The sequence below is a fragment of the Lissotriton vulgaris genome, chromosome 4_1 (genome assembly GCF_964263255.1).
Source record: "Lissotriton vulgaris chromosome 4_1, aLisVul1.2, whole genome shotgun sequence".
Lineage (NCBI taxonomy): Eukaryota > Metazoa > Chordata > Amphibia > Caudata > Salamandridae > Lissotriton > Lissotriton vulgaris.
Genome location: NC_141691.1, coordinates 832265701 through 832280591, shown reverse-complemented (window position 1 = coordinate 832280591; position 14891 = coordinate 832265701). Strand labels below are relative to the sequence as shown.

Sequence of the window (14891 nt, the reverse complement as noted above, 5' to 3'; positions counted from 1 at the left end):
CCCTCGCCACTGAACTCCAACCTCTGGTGGCCCCTCGACCTGAGTATGCCCCTTTACCAAAGGAATCAGTAAAAAACCTAGGGCTTAGATGGGATTCCAGCCTCTCATTCCACAAACGAGTTCAGACGGTGTCCGCTGCCTGTTTTTCCAAAATCAGGATGGTGAAAAAATTTATCAATTTCCTACCCAGCAACACCAGGAAAACAATTGTCCAGGCACTGATCACTTCCCATTTGGATTACGCCAATGTCCTGTACATAGGACTGTCCAGAGGCCTCTACCATCGTCTCCAGACAGTCCAGAATGCTGCAGTACGGCTGGTCTGTGGCATTTCCCTCCGTGAGCAAATCTCGCCACATAGGCAGAAACTACATTACCAATTCAAAAAAGGGCAGAATTTAAAGCTCTAACTCTGGCCCACCGTGTTGTAAAGGGAAAGGGCTCTGCATACCTCTCCTCTTGCCTCCGCCCCTACAGTAATGCCAGACTCCTCCGTTCCAGCTCAAAAAACCTCCTCGCCACCCCAGATTAAAAAAGTACGCTCCGGTGGCAAAACCTTCCAAGTTTGCGTCTCCTCCCATTGGAACAAGCTCCCTATCCCCATCCGGATGATACAGGACAAACTCCTTTTCCGCAGAGCTTTAAAAACTTTCCTCTTCTGCTAGTTCCATCTGAGTTAGACCCAGCATACGTATGCACAGAAGCTCCGGGACACCCCGTTGGGGTAGCTGCGCGCTATATAAAACACACTAAATAAATAAACTAAATTAAAGAGCGCACAACTGCACCAACTTATAACCAAACTCCAGGCAGATAATTTATTTTGATTTTAAGAAAAAACAACAAGATCACTGTCTTGGAGGTATATTCTTCATTCTATTTCTTTGGATATGAGATATAAATATAAACTTTAGAAGCAAATATGCAGATTTATTTGCTGATAAAACCTCTCATACAGACATTGTACGGCATGAATAAGTGTAAGGCGTTTGTACTTACGGCGCACCAGAGGATGTCGTCACAGTAGACAGACACAGACCAGATAAAAGTTGGCTGCGAAAGGGCACCTTTCAACATACTCTTACTCCGAGAACTCACAAAATTTGTATGGGGTATGGAAAAGGAATGAGGTCACAAGGGGCGAGGTCGGCGGCGTTCGACAAGGTCTCCCACCAGCTCCTATTGGAAAATGTGCACGAAAAAGGGATACACACAAAAACCCTTCAATGGCTCAGTTCGTTCTTGAGCAACAGAACTCAAACCGTGCAAATGGGTGACTTCTACTCAAGTTCAAAAACCCTCAGTTGCGGCGTCCCGCAGGGAGCCTCCTTGAGCCCCACCCTTTTTAATGCATAAGTATCATCCTTGTAAAAAATCGGTATGAAGTGGGGCTTTGGTATTTGTTCCAATGTGGATGACACACAACTGACAATAGCCATCAGAGACAGACACGAGGACACCAGGGCTAAACTCAACAACCGCCGCACTGAAATGGCTACCTGGATGTCGGAACACTGCTTAAAGCTCAACGCTGAGAAATCTGAGATCTTGCTCCTCTGCGGAGCCAATCATATCTGGGATGCGTCATGGTGACCCCACTCGCTAGGAGATGCCCCAGCACCCAAGCAGTACGCAAAAAACGTGGGTGTCCTCATTGATAACACCTTATCCATGCAGGATCATGTAGGACCCTGTGTGGAAGAAGTTTCGCCACGCCGAAGCTCTTAAAAAGGCTTTTTCCCTGAATCCCACTGGAAAGTAGGAGAACAGTCACATAGGCCCTACTGGTCAGTCGGCTGGATTATGGAAATGCACTTTTCGTTGGCATGCCAGACTATCTGTTTAAATGTCTACAAGTAATACAAAATGCAGAGACTAAACTGGAGTGCAACAAAGGCAGATCCAGCTCAGCAACCAATTGCTTGAGGCAGCTTCACTGGCTGCCCATGCGTCAAAGAGCAATATTTAAGCTCTTAGGACATGCACACAAGGTATTCCACCATGGTGGCCCTAGGATCCTTCCGAACAAAATCAAATTCTACACTCCATCCAGGTGCCTAAGGTCATGTCATCAGTCGTTGGTTGAGACTAAAAGGATCAGAAAGATCAGGGCAGGTGGACGCGCTGTTTCATACCACGCAGCCTTGCACTGGAACAAGCTTCCACTGGAACTACGGCTGACCAAGGACTACACAGCATTCAGGAAGTAACTTAAAACCCACCTATTCCCCAAAGACTGATGTCACCTACTTTAACAGCCCCAGCCACAACCCCCACCCTCCCGCTTTATTAGCGCCATGATATCCCTATGGGATAAATGTTGCGTTTTATAAATAAATAAGTAAATGGGGCCATGATCATAATTTTATGGAGAGTCATGAGTAACATCAGGGTTAATGTGCCTCATGCACAGCAATGGCAAATAAAACGTAGGTCACAAATGTCCTTTCTATGTAACAGAGAACAAAGGTTTAATAAGTTTGTTACAGAAATTCTGCCTACCCCTTAGTTCACAAGTTGGTATCAGGGTAAAATAGCTTAGTGGATTATGAACCAGCTGCAAACAACTACATGTACCTTACAAGGCATATGTTGGACTCCTTTTAAGTTTGAAATCAATCTTTTGCTATTCTATGGTTGATAATTAGATATTTTGAAGATATTAAACACTTTTTAAATGCCCCCAAAAAATTGTCACTTGGAAAAAACAAAGATCTGTGCATCTTACATAGATACAGAGCTTGAAAAAGTTTTTTTTAATTGTTTCAAATTGCTATTTATTTCTTGTCATCTTGAAAAATGACAGGCTGAGTGTCTCCGTTTGAGTGGATGCAGTGTTATGTATGGCAATGTGGCATGATTGCCCACAGAGGGCTTTATTCAAGCTTTAACAACTGCTCCTAAAGAGGATTCAAACCAAAGGGATTTGCTGAGTATCCGTGAAATGGGCAATTGGTTGTCGGTTGGCGAGCTGGAGAGTAATGGGAGCCTCCCATGCCTCCTATCTTGAGGGTACTGACCTGACACATACGCTGAAAGCAAGAGGATGCTCCTACCTCTGTCTCAGTTTTGACACACTGCATCCACACGACTGACTCATGATGGGTGGGAAACCTTGCTTACCCACTGCACACACTAAGAGTGTGTGTGCCAAATAATGTATCTCAATGTTGACACATGGTACGTATCATAAAGACTCACTGGGGCCAGCCTGGAACTCTGTTCTGGCCCATGCACAGCTGCTGGATTTAGACTCTGCACAGCTTCCACTTCACTGCAGCTCTGAGATTCAGGATCACTCAAGTTAGCTACTCAAGTCCTATGGATTGCGTGAAAACACAGAAGGAAAGCAGAGGATGGCTGGAGCATGCTGGAGAGACAATGGGCTTTAAAATTACTCCAAAGATAAACTGGACTGGTTCCAACCACTGCTGTGTGGCTGAAACAAAGACTCCTAAAAGCAGTGATTAAGTTAAAAGATGAAACAAGTAGCTGCATTCTGGAAATGTTGTAGAGTGGATGTTAATAAAAAAGAAGACAAAAATAAAGAGAATTATGGCAGTCCAATCAAGATAACATTATAGGGTACTGCTCTTTAGAGCAACACATTGGTAAGTCTAGTAAGATTTTATAAAGCAGCATAATTTGGAAAAATCAACGGCTGGGAAGTTATTGATCTGAGGATGGAGAGCTAGAGACTGAAGTAATAGAAAACTGAGGTTCTGGATCAAATTTTCAAGGCTTGGAAGGGTTACACGATTTGCATGGAATACAGCTGAGAAATCCTGCAAGTGTGAACTTGTAAAGAAGGAGAATAGTACCTGAGGTGACTGTTTCTGATAGTTAGGAAAATCCTGACATAATCCTGGTAGAGAGAGTGAAATGAACTTAACCACTGCAAGTTAAACTTTTAACAATAAAGTCCTGGCTGAGCAACAACTGAAAATGCACTAATGGTGCCTACAGAGATTCCAACTGGTAAGATAAGAGAAGAGGTGGTCACAGTTGTGACATGAGCTGAGACTGAGTCCTCACGCCACTCAAACAGAGTCACTCAGTAGGAAAAAAATGTTTTTACCAAAGTGTAACCATATTAGGCAGCTTAGCTTGAGCATAAAGTCAGAACTGTAGGGAAAGGAGGATGGATATAACATTTGCAAATTAACCAAAACAACCCGTGTAGAAAAAGACATTAATAACTTGATGGTCAAAATTAAGTTTTATACAAAATAAAAATTAAATTAGCTTAATGTAACAAAAATATAGGAAGTAGTTAAAGGAGTTCAACAGATATTAAAGAGGAAGGTCCAAATTTACAAAATGTTCACACAACGCAGCACCCAAAGTTGCAGCGCTGCGTGACAGGGAGAGAGCAGGAAAGCACCATATCTATAGAGATATGGCTCTTCCTGAGCTCTCCCAAGCACTTGTGCACAATTATGTCACACAAACACCTTTGCACAACAGTGTAATGGTGCCTGCATGAGTCTAGCATAGGTTTTAGAAGGGTACCCTTCCAGTGCAAAATACTATGCCCAGACTAACTTTATAACTTTTCCAGCATCGCATGTGTGCTGTACAGTGCCACACACATGCAAAGCAGGAAAGAGAGCTTTCTATGTTCCAGGTGTTTTTAGCTCCAGGCACCGCCAAGTTCAAGATGCAGACTCCCTAGAAGGCCAAAATTCCGTTCTCTTTGTCAGTCAGTTCAGAAGGCAGTGTTCCACACTCCTGGAATAATTTAAAGGTGGCAGATAATGAGGTGGTGGTTTGCCTAATTGCAGGCAACTATTGCATTTGTCATTCAAGTAAAGAAGGGGTTCTCTATTTCTTGTCTCCTTCCTAGAATTGAACTAAAGTACTGAGGATCCAGCATGGGTTTTTAAAGAGAACAGCATAGCCTATCATTGGAAAGTACATGAAAAGCAATCCCTAGTTCTCCCTCGGGGGTTACACTCCCTATTTTCAACAGTAAGGTGTAACTAAAACTCTGTGTTCCTTGCTTTTAGGTTGTGGAAATATCACAGATCACTTCCTGAAAAGTGCAAGATGTTGAAGACCTCTCTTGTATAATAAATAGTTATGTTGGGTCAGGATCCCATCAACCCGTCTTGCAATCCACACCCATTACACTACAAAGACATTCCGCCCCTCCTTACTGAACAATAGGCAGGTTGCCTAACATGCTTCTGGAGACTCAGTATCTAGGGAAAAGCAATAGTTAAAAGAAAAGTGTGAAAACTTGACTTCACGCTTAATTGACTGTTTCAATAAAGAGCCAGGAAATTAATTTACATGTAAAATACCACTTTGGCTTATCCAATGGCCATGTTTTACTTTGAAGAGCTCTGCAAACCAGCAATAGGGAATAGGAACCGCAGAGGGGGCCTCACTCAGAACTCAGACCACTGGGGTGGAGCAGTGTTGCAGGCCTGCTTAGAGGTTGCCCGGTTTTGGCAGTTGCAGCCTCTTGGCCAAGACCAGATGGTTTCTTGTCTTTAGCAGTTGCAGCCTTCTGCTGGGACCCGACAGGTGCCCATCTTTAGCAGCTGTGGCCTCATGGCCGAATGCAGATGGGGGCTCATCTTCAGCAGCTGCGGTCTCTGGCCGAGAACAGGGGTGCCACTTAAGCAAGTCTAGACCACAGAGAAGGGGTAAAGATGTTCTGCAAATATTCTGGATACCAGAGCAACTGGGACAAATCAAATGTATTTCCGCTTAATACTTGGAAACCCTGAAAGGACACCTCTTGCCCATTTCAAAGATGCTGGAATTTATTTACCTATCTGTAAATATAGGTAACTATACAGTAATCTTTTCTAGAAATAATCTGCAAGGGGTTTTGTCACGTTTTAAGGATGATGTTTCACATTAGAAATCACTCCCTTCATATCTAATGGGCAGGACTGCATGCAAAACAACTGTCCTTCCCAATTCTTTTACATCCCTTCTGCATTCTGGGGACCTTCTTTGTAGAGTGGATAAAATGATGAAAGACCTAATATGGAATGGAGGAATGGCACAAATATCTAAACAAACTGTAACTTCAGAGGACTAGCACTCCCAGATATTCATAGATATTAATGGGCATCCCAAAAGGGTAAACCTGAACTGCGTTACTGACACATTAGGGTCTATCGCTGATGAAAGATACACATGGTAAGGGAATTAGGGGAATCCCAGAGTAATCTATGGGGGCAGAATACCCACTAAACTTCATGAACACACCAGGGTGGTTATACAGGCATGGATAATGGCTAGGAGGAAAATCGTAAGGGAAGGTATATTTTCCTTGGTAATGTTTCTAAGGAACTTAATGTTGCTGCATGACCTGAGGAATGTGGGTGGGTTACGGAGATGGGATATAGGTGAGAACGACATAAAAGGCGACATATTGGTGGGGAATTGGAATGAAAATCTGTGATGCAATGAGAGAGGAATGTTAATTATGTACATCCCAAAAACTCAAACCTTTCAATTGGAATAAGCAATCAATTATCACAATTATCACAATGTAAGGATTTCCTTAACAGGATACAGGATGAGTCACCCTTGAAATGTAAAGTGTTAGCTGTCACATCTCAGACGTGCAAGCTCAATCGTTTACAAAAGCCTCATTTATAATCTGGGAAACACTGTAGAAAAGCTAAAGAGAAGTAGATGCGTGATACCAGCTAGATGGATGAGTCAGAATGGAATGAGGGGAGAATGTATTCGAGAGATGTGGCTACCTGCTATGGGTTTCGGTTGATACAAATGAACTTCTGCATTATGTATATATATATATATATATTTTTTTTTTTCACCTTTTGCTCTCTCTATATATATATATATATATAGATATACATATATATATATATTACCTACTGGCAGTCGCCAGTAGGTAGTTATAGTTAGGACCTAGTTTCCATAGGATCCATAGGAAAATCACAACATTCTATTCGCAATAACTTTGGCGCCGGATGACGAATCTCCGCAAAATATTCAAAACTCGTGGGGAGTTCCAGTCAGCTTCTATCCTGAAAGGTTTGGGGTGATTTAGCAAGCGAGGGCCGAGAAAAAAAGGGGGTCCCAAAACATCTTTTCTCTATGTTATTTTCCATAGGAAACTTAAAACACGGCTACAGACCGAACTGCTTAACGGAATTGCACCAAATTTGGCAAAATGGTAGCCCTTGGTTCAGAAAGAACTCTTTTTGTCAAATGGTGTAAATCCGTTCAGTAGTTGCTGAGAAAATCAAAATTAAAAAAATATTGATATATAGAGGTGTGCAGGATCCGTGCACTTTCCCGATCACGAGCTTCATGCCAATTGGCTGTCAACACTCCAAACCAGGATGTTTTGGCAGCCATCTTGTGCCTCGGTAGAACCGAGGCACAAGAAAACGAAAAAACTAAGGCGCAAAACAAGAAAAGGGGGCAGGGTAGAAACACCCTGACCCTCTAGGCCTGCTCAGGGGGTCCCACAAGGACCCCTAGGGCCAAATAAAGATTTTTTTTTTTTAATCGGCAAGATTCGTGCACCCAGTGCGAATTTCGGCTGAAAATAAAAAAAGGAAGCGAGGGAGCCTTCCTTATTATTTAGCCCCCGGGTAGGCCAAGTCCCGGGGGCATGTTAAATTGAAATAGCAGGGGCCCAGGCAGGCCCCCGCAGCCCTGGGGACCGCCACCCCTGGGGCTTTCAGTAAATATTTGCGGGGGCTTTTGGCCTCCCGCAGCCCAGGAGACCGCTACCCCCGGGGCTTTATTTTTTTATGGAGGCCTCCTAAGCTTCGGAGACCGTCACCCATTGGGGCTTTTATTAATAATTTTGCAATGGGCTCAAGGCCCTCCCGCTGCCACGCGGACCGCCACCCCCGGGGCTTTGATTGTTTATACGGGGGGCCTCCTAGCCCCGCCAAGCCCCGGGGACCGCCACCCCGCTTTCATCAATAAATTTGTGGGGGCATATCTGCCTGGGCTCGCCACCCCCCGGGAGTCCTATTTTTGTAATTCTACCTATGTGGGGGGGGGGCTTGAGCCCCCCCCACACGCCCCGGGGACTGCCACCTCCCCGGGGGTCTAATTATTCAAATTTGGGGGTCCGTGATGGACCCCCAAGCCCCGGGGACCACCACCTCCCTGGGGCTTTGCTAATGGTAAGAGGGGGGCCGCACAGACACCCTCCTGGAGCCAGTGAGGGCCCTGGGGACCGCCACCCCCCAGGGCCGGCTCCTGCAATGTATTACTGAATAGGTGTGTTTTAACTGGTATTGGTATGGATAGAAAGAAGGCACCCCCTAGAGAACAAGAGGCTGGTAGGCCAGGGAAAGGGGGAAAGAAAAGAAAACAACATTTTACAAAATAATCCCTCTAGACCTATATTTCTTTACTTACGGCTAAAATTAGCTCAAAACTTGGGGAAAAGAAACAATACTCTACTACTCAAGAAATTTCTTTTTGAAGTTTTTCACATTTTATTTTTCTTTTATTCTCTTTTTTTCAGTTTTCAGCTACATATTTGACATATAAATTATATCACATTATATTTGCAACTGTACAGATTACTTTTTTACATTTTTTAGATTTATACAACCATCAAAATGTCATCTTACTACATGACCTAAAGAAATGTGAAATCAGTTATTTCAAACAATGCTAAGAATTGTTTTCCAAGTGATATTTACTGTCTTCACTGTACATCCTAATTCAAAAAATACACAATTATAAACACCCAAAAAAACACAGTCACTCCTCTACACACTATACTACCACATCTCTTACACTCCTTACAATCACACTACACACCCCATCTCCAAACTACATACACTGATGACTTCCCAGCGGTGACCAACTCAACCCTCTAATGCTGTGTTGTAAGCTGGGGTATCCCAAACACACTGGTCAACGCGCGTTTCGATGGTCTAGTATTGCTTCTTGTACAATCTTCTTCAGGACCTGTTACTTTTAGAATTTGTGGCGGGTTGGATAAAGGGGGAATACAAAAGAGCTTATACTCAACGGCTGCGCGTTTGTATAAGTTTCTAAAGGTATCAATCTTTTGGTTTTCCAGTTTCACTGCTGTTGCATGGTAGATAACCTCTCTATTGTTTACTTCAGGATCCAGTGAGATTAGGCAAAACAATCTGTCCTGAGCTGTTCAATATCTTATGCTCGATTTGGCGTATGTAGATTTCCTATGAGTTTCCAAAGTTCTGTTCTTTGTAAAAAATATATCTCTTGACTCTGCTTTACTTCCACAAATATACGAAAAAGCTGCCCTGGCGATCTTTATTTGTTATCACTATGCTTCAGCATGGCTTTTTATTCCATTCCGACAGCATGTCCTTCTTCGAGTCTTTCGAGCACGACTAACTGGTATTAGTATGTCCATTGTTAAGAAAATGTTAGTTTGTATTTTTGAGTGTGTGTATTAAAGGTTATATTAGGGTGAGAGGAGGTCTGCCACTCTATCACAAGGATGATGACATCAGTGATGTCATTTGAGATGCCATCAGTGATGTCATGAGTGATGTCACTGACCATGTCATGAGTGATTTATTATGTGACATCATCAGCAGTGCATTGCGGGCGTGCGAGTTATAGTTAGCTGAACTAACTATAACGGGGAAATTTCTATGGTTTTGTACGAGTGAAATGTCCAACTAAAAATACGTTTTTTTCAGTATAATAAACCTGCTGTAGAAAAACATCCTGGTGGAGTGCGAGTATAATTTCTGATATATATATATATATATATATATATATATATATATATATATATATATATATATATATATATATATATATATATATATATATATGACACAAGCGTAGTTATATAACTGTGGATGGATGAAAGGTTATATTTGTCTGAAGGGATGTGTATAGCAAGGGACCTTTTGTCATGCTGTTTGCGAATGCTCACAGATTAGTACATTTTGGGACACTGTGGTGGAACATTTAGGGACCATCACAGACACATGCATGGATATCAAGGCAGGGGTACCAGTTATTTGGCTGTGAGGGACAAGGCATCTCTAAAGTACATTAAAGTATTGTTGGATCTGGACTTGTCGGTGGCATTTAGTATGACTGGAGGGCGATTCCTCTCCAACACTCTAGAAATGTGGGGTCATAATATAAAGTGGTGCATACTGTCCAAACGGACTGTTTCTGTTAGATGGGGGTGGCCAAAGCTTTGATAAAGTGTGGGGGCATGGAGGAACTAATTTGGTGCCATATGAGGGTTGATACAAACTATCGATGAATAGCACGTGCCCTCTATGACCTTGATCACGGGGATGAATAAAAGTAGCAAGTCAAGCAACACATTAGTTCAATGACTATGTGACCAAACCTGATTAAATTCACGTTTGTAAAGTATCTCTGTAGACATTGATAACATTAGTACTGAATACTCTGAATGTATCCCACAGCCAGACCCAACATTGCTTTTTTATTGAAAACAATCAAAAAAATATTTCTAAACCTAGCAAGAAGGCCTGTCTGCTTTTGCACCTCACCATCAACGTCTACAAACCCCACCAAACTCACGCATGAAGGCGCTTGTGCTTACACTTCCAGTCCCTAGACAACTGGCGTTTACAACAAGATCTGTTGACGGAAAATATGTTTTTGCCTGAGTAAGGTACTTTTTGAAGTCAATTGAACATCTTGGAAAGCTAAATTTTAACAGTAACAAAACAAAGTGGCCAGTTTTGTTCACACTTCCTCCACCTTTAAGATTTCTGGATTTGTATTTATTTATTTGTTTTTATTATTTATTTTTTTAGTTAGTGTTTCCCAACTAGACAATACTTACTAATTCGGCTTCAAAACCTAAACACAAAATCTATTAGCATGAGACACTCAAGCATCTTAGAGGTGGAACCAAAACAGAAAAACAATGAGTTATGTGAACCAAAAGTATGTGAAGTTTAGCGGAAAATCTTCGAGGGGGGCTGAAAACTAGATAATAAATTGTGGGGTCACACAAACATATCAGGAGGTTACTGTCAAATATACACATTTTCCAAGAAAGTCAAGAATCAGAAAACGATACAACACTTTGTCAGAACATGGTCCCATATATTTTCATTGGCCCCAAAAGCCACCAAACATCTACAAAGCTAGAGCAATGAAAAGTTGGTGAACAAGTACAATTACGCAATTGGACACACATAAATAAATTCTAATGCATTAATTTTGGTGAGATGTTTAAAACTCCACAGAAGCAACAACATGCCATTAGAACGTCTAACAAGTGATGTGGCTTGTGAACAACTGTTATATTAAGCAAAGCTAGGTTAATTTCAGGGCACCAGATACTGGGTACGACGAACCCTACTAATCCCAAGTTGTTATTCATAAAGGGATGTTTCCAAAAGTTATTTGCATTTAGGAAGTGAATGCAATTATATAAAGGGAACATGGGTAAGCAGAATAAGGTGGAAACAAAGGAAGGCTGAAGAAGAGAGTGCCCCAGCGTTAAGTGGGAAAGTGCATTTCATGTGTCATTCTAAAGGCGCCTCCTGAAAGGATGCTTTATGATGTCTGGGACAAGGGGGAAGAACCAACAATAACTCAATGAATTGTCCCACCCTACCTGTATTACTTCTTATGGGGCCAAGAATGGCTCCCTAAGCTGGCCAAATGATTAATACAATTCTAAGACAATTATTTAATCGTATAGTTTTATTCATCATATGGCCAGCTCAGTGAGCCATTTTTGTACCCATAAGAAGTAATAGAGGTCGGATGGTACAAGCCATTGTGTAATTGAATTTCATGAAAAGCACACTCTATAAGTCACCTGAACTTCTTTGACCTAAACACAGAAAACAGCCACGGTCTTGAGCAGCACAAAACAAAATTATGCGGCCAGCAATGTACAGAGAGTAAAGTTATCATCATTGTAAAGTTGAAGACTACAACTAAGGGCTGCCTTTTACCGAAATATGTAGGGAGGTGCGTCGTGTGACTTGAATTGGTGGTTCTTTAAAATGGCAGCAAAGCCTGACCTATATGCCCATCTCCCGATACTCAAGACAACCAGGCCGTACTTCTCTGCATGCCTCTTTGTTACACTGACGTCAAATACCAGCCTCTCTGTTCCCCTTCCCTCATGAAGTGATTGCAAAGCTAGGCATCTGCACTCTGGCCACCTCTTACAGGAACTCCAGTCTATCCTCGCAACTCACGACTTTCTTCTATTATTACTGCCCAATGTCTTAATTAACACCTGAAGCTGGAACAATGTTGCCAATGTATCCATTCAAATATCAGAAACTGTCGGATTACTCCAAGAAAACGAGCAGTTGCAGTTGTAAACTTATACTGTTTATCATTCACTTGTGAATGAAAATGTAATTCATGCACACATTTCGTGCACAGACTTCGTGCGGTTTGAAACAAACCAAATGCAGCACGCGTACACTGCTATGCACCGAAAGGCAGAAACCAATTGTCTTGTTTCGTGGCTGCTGTGCGTGGGAGCTGATGACCTGCTTCCCTGCTTCGTCCTTCACGCGTGTCCTGCTGCTCTCCAAGGTACTGAGCCCAAGCGTCAGCGTGCGTCACGAGAGGCGTCACACAACTGCCCTCCCCTCTTCGGTGTGTCAAGCAGAAGCTAAATAAAAAAACCAAGGCAACAACTGAAAGCTGTCAAAAACGTGACACATGCTTATAAGGGAGTAAAAACAGTGTTTTTCTTACAGAAAAAAATAAAATTTCATCCGGCGTCTGTGCCATAAATATACGTACAGACCTGCTCAGCTGTTAATGATTTATGAAAAAAAACTATTCTCCCCACCTCTTAACAGTTAATATCCATATACAGTTGAATACAGAATTCATCTACCCTCTTGCGTTTTTCTAACATATGCCTTTAAGGTATCCTACTCTGTGGCTAGCCATGTTCCAAATATGCGCTCCAAGCAATGTGAAGGTGACGCTACATTACAGTAATAAAAGCTATATGCCCTATGTGAACCTTTCTCGGACAAGACGCACCCATAGTGATGTACAACACCCAAAGATATTCGCACCCCTCTTACCTGAAGATTTTGTGGGTACAGAAGAGGCGCATACCTCCCACTGTAAAACACAGTGTACCATAGGGTTTTCACACACAAAAATCCGAAGACTCATACGTGGTCACTTGTATTGAAAAAGGTGATTTATCTGGTTGTAATGTTTTCGCTGTATGCTTGATTTTAAGGGGAGAAAGTGAAGAAATCGAGTACATGAGTAAAATACAACGCTGGGTGGCAATGCTCACAGTATAAGTCTTGGTACGCAGGCTAGCAAAAGTACTCTCAAATGTTTATACAGAAAAACTCCATGGGATTTCTTTAATTCACATCCCCTACTCCCTAACTGCACAAGACTTTTCAGCCAACGACCCCAACTTCCAGGTGTTTCTATCTCAAGGTCAAAGAGGTGTGTTGTCTGAGCTTGAAAACGAAAGAGATGTAAGGGCAGGCAGTGCCCAGTTAAACATCCTTGGCATTAAGGATTCCAAAAAGAGGTCCAGCTAAGAATGATTCATGCAAAAATTAGCAAGCGGGCTGTGTAGGGAAAGTAAAAACAAATCTCTCTACGCAAAACACTAAAACATGTTCACGGAACTGGTAGTAGTCTATCCTGGTGAACATTTCAGCTGCAAACTTAAGGAGTGTTTTCTACTACATGTAGTACCGAGCAGAGTATTGATTTTGGACACCTACTTTCGACATACAAAATACAATAATTGAATATTTATGTAGTAATTTAAACTGGTTTACAGAAATCAAACGACATCATTACAGGCCAGCAGCAAACCATTCCCGACGAGACACCAGAACCCAATTTCCAGATACATCTGGATTGAACAGGAATTTCCACAAGCATCTGTTAATGTTGTCCATGCAAAAACGTCATTCACTTTTTGAGGAATTAACTAATCATATATATGACAGTTTGGTGATAAATGGTATGTTCAATGAAAAAAAGAAGATTGGTCAAAAGAAGCATGCCCTCTGAGGTGCCCTCTCTCTTCTATGCTGCTGTTATGCTAGTTGTAACAGTACCTGTCTGTGACCCCTTTGCTTGCTGCTGTTTCCAGAGGACTTGAGCAGTGCTACTAGTCGCAGGTCCCTGTTCCGCCTCCCATCCCTCTCGCCGGAGGACACTGGCAGCACCCGTGCTATGGCATCTCACCTCGCAGCAGCACCCGCCGCTCGCAGCCTCTGCCTTCGCCACCGAGGCCTGCGCACTGCCGCGGACAGCTCCAGGAACCCCGGTGCCAGCTTCTGGGCGCCATAGCGACTCAAGTGGCCGCGGGGTAGCACTGCAGCGCATAAGCGAACAGTCTGCCAAAAGCATCTGACAAAGATATATAAATGTAACGGCAAATTGACCGGCCATCTTGTCCTGACTGTAAGGTTCACTATTGATAGGGAATACGTACGTTCGAAAGTAGCATTTGAAAAAAAGAAATCCAAACAATCCTAAATAGGATTTCTTTATAAGTGATGGAAGTTTCTTGAATATTGGGTTTTCATTCCTTAACTTTAGATTACCTTAAAAAATGAAACAATAGTTTTCTTGCAGTGAACGATATTTTAATTAAAATAAACTAAAATAAATATTTGTGGTTTTATTTGTAAGCTCGTCAAGCTGTATGGTATGGTATGTAATAGAAAGATGGTTGACACGTTCCTTAATGCACTTAAAGCAGGAGGCTAAATAGCTAGTGTTGCCCTTTTTTTTGTTTCGCTGGGCGCATTCGACGAAAGGTACTCTCGTGCTTCTCATAACAGAAAGAGGGTCGTTTAAGAGTTGAAGCCAAACGTTTGGCAAACATTAAAACACGATTATTTCTAAGCAAAGTAATACTTTTATTGATATTATGTTGATGTAACCTCATA

At 42.2% G+C, this 14891-nt stretch overlaps 1 protein-coding gene across 1 annotated transcript in view; it reads right to left on the bottom strand.

Moving 5' to 3' along the window:
* Positions 1-14292, bottom strand: part of NRSN1 (neurensin 1) — a 107712-nt gene extending 93420 nt beyond the window's left edge. Inside the window, exon 1 of the mRNA XM_086965149.1 lies at positions 14052-14292. The gene's annotated coding sequence lies outside the window, so the exon portion shown is untranslated. The remainder of the gene's footprint in view (positions 1-14051) is intronic.
* Between the last annotated feature and the right edge of the window lie 599 nt (positions 14293-14891).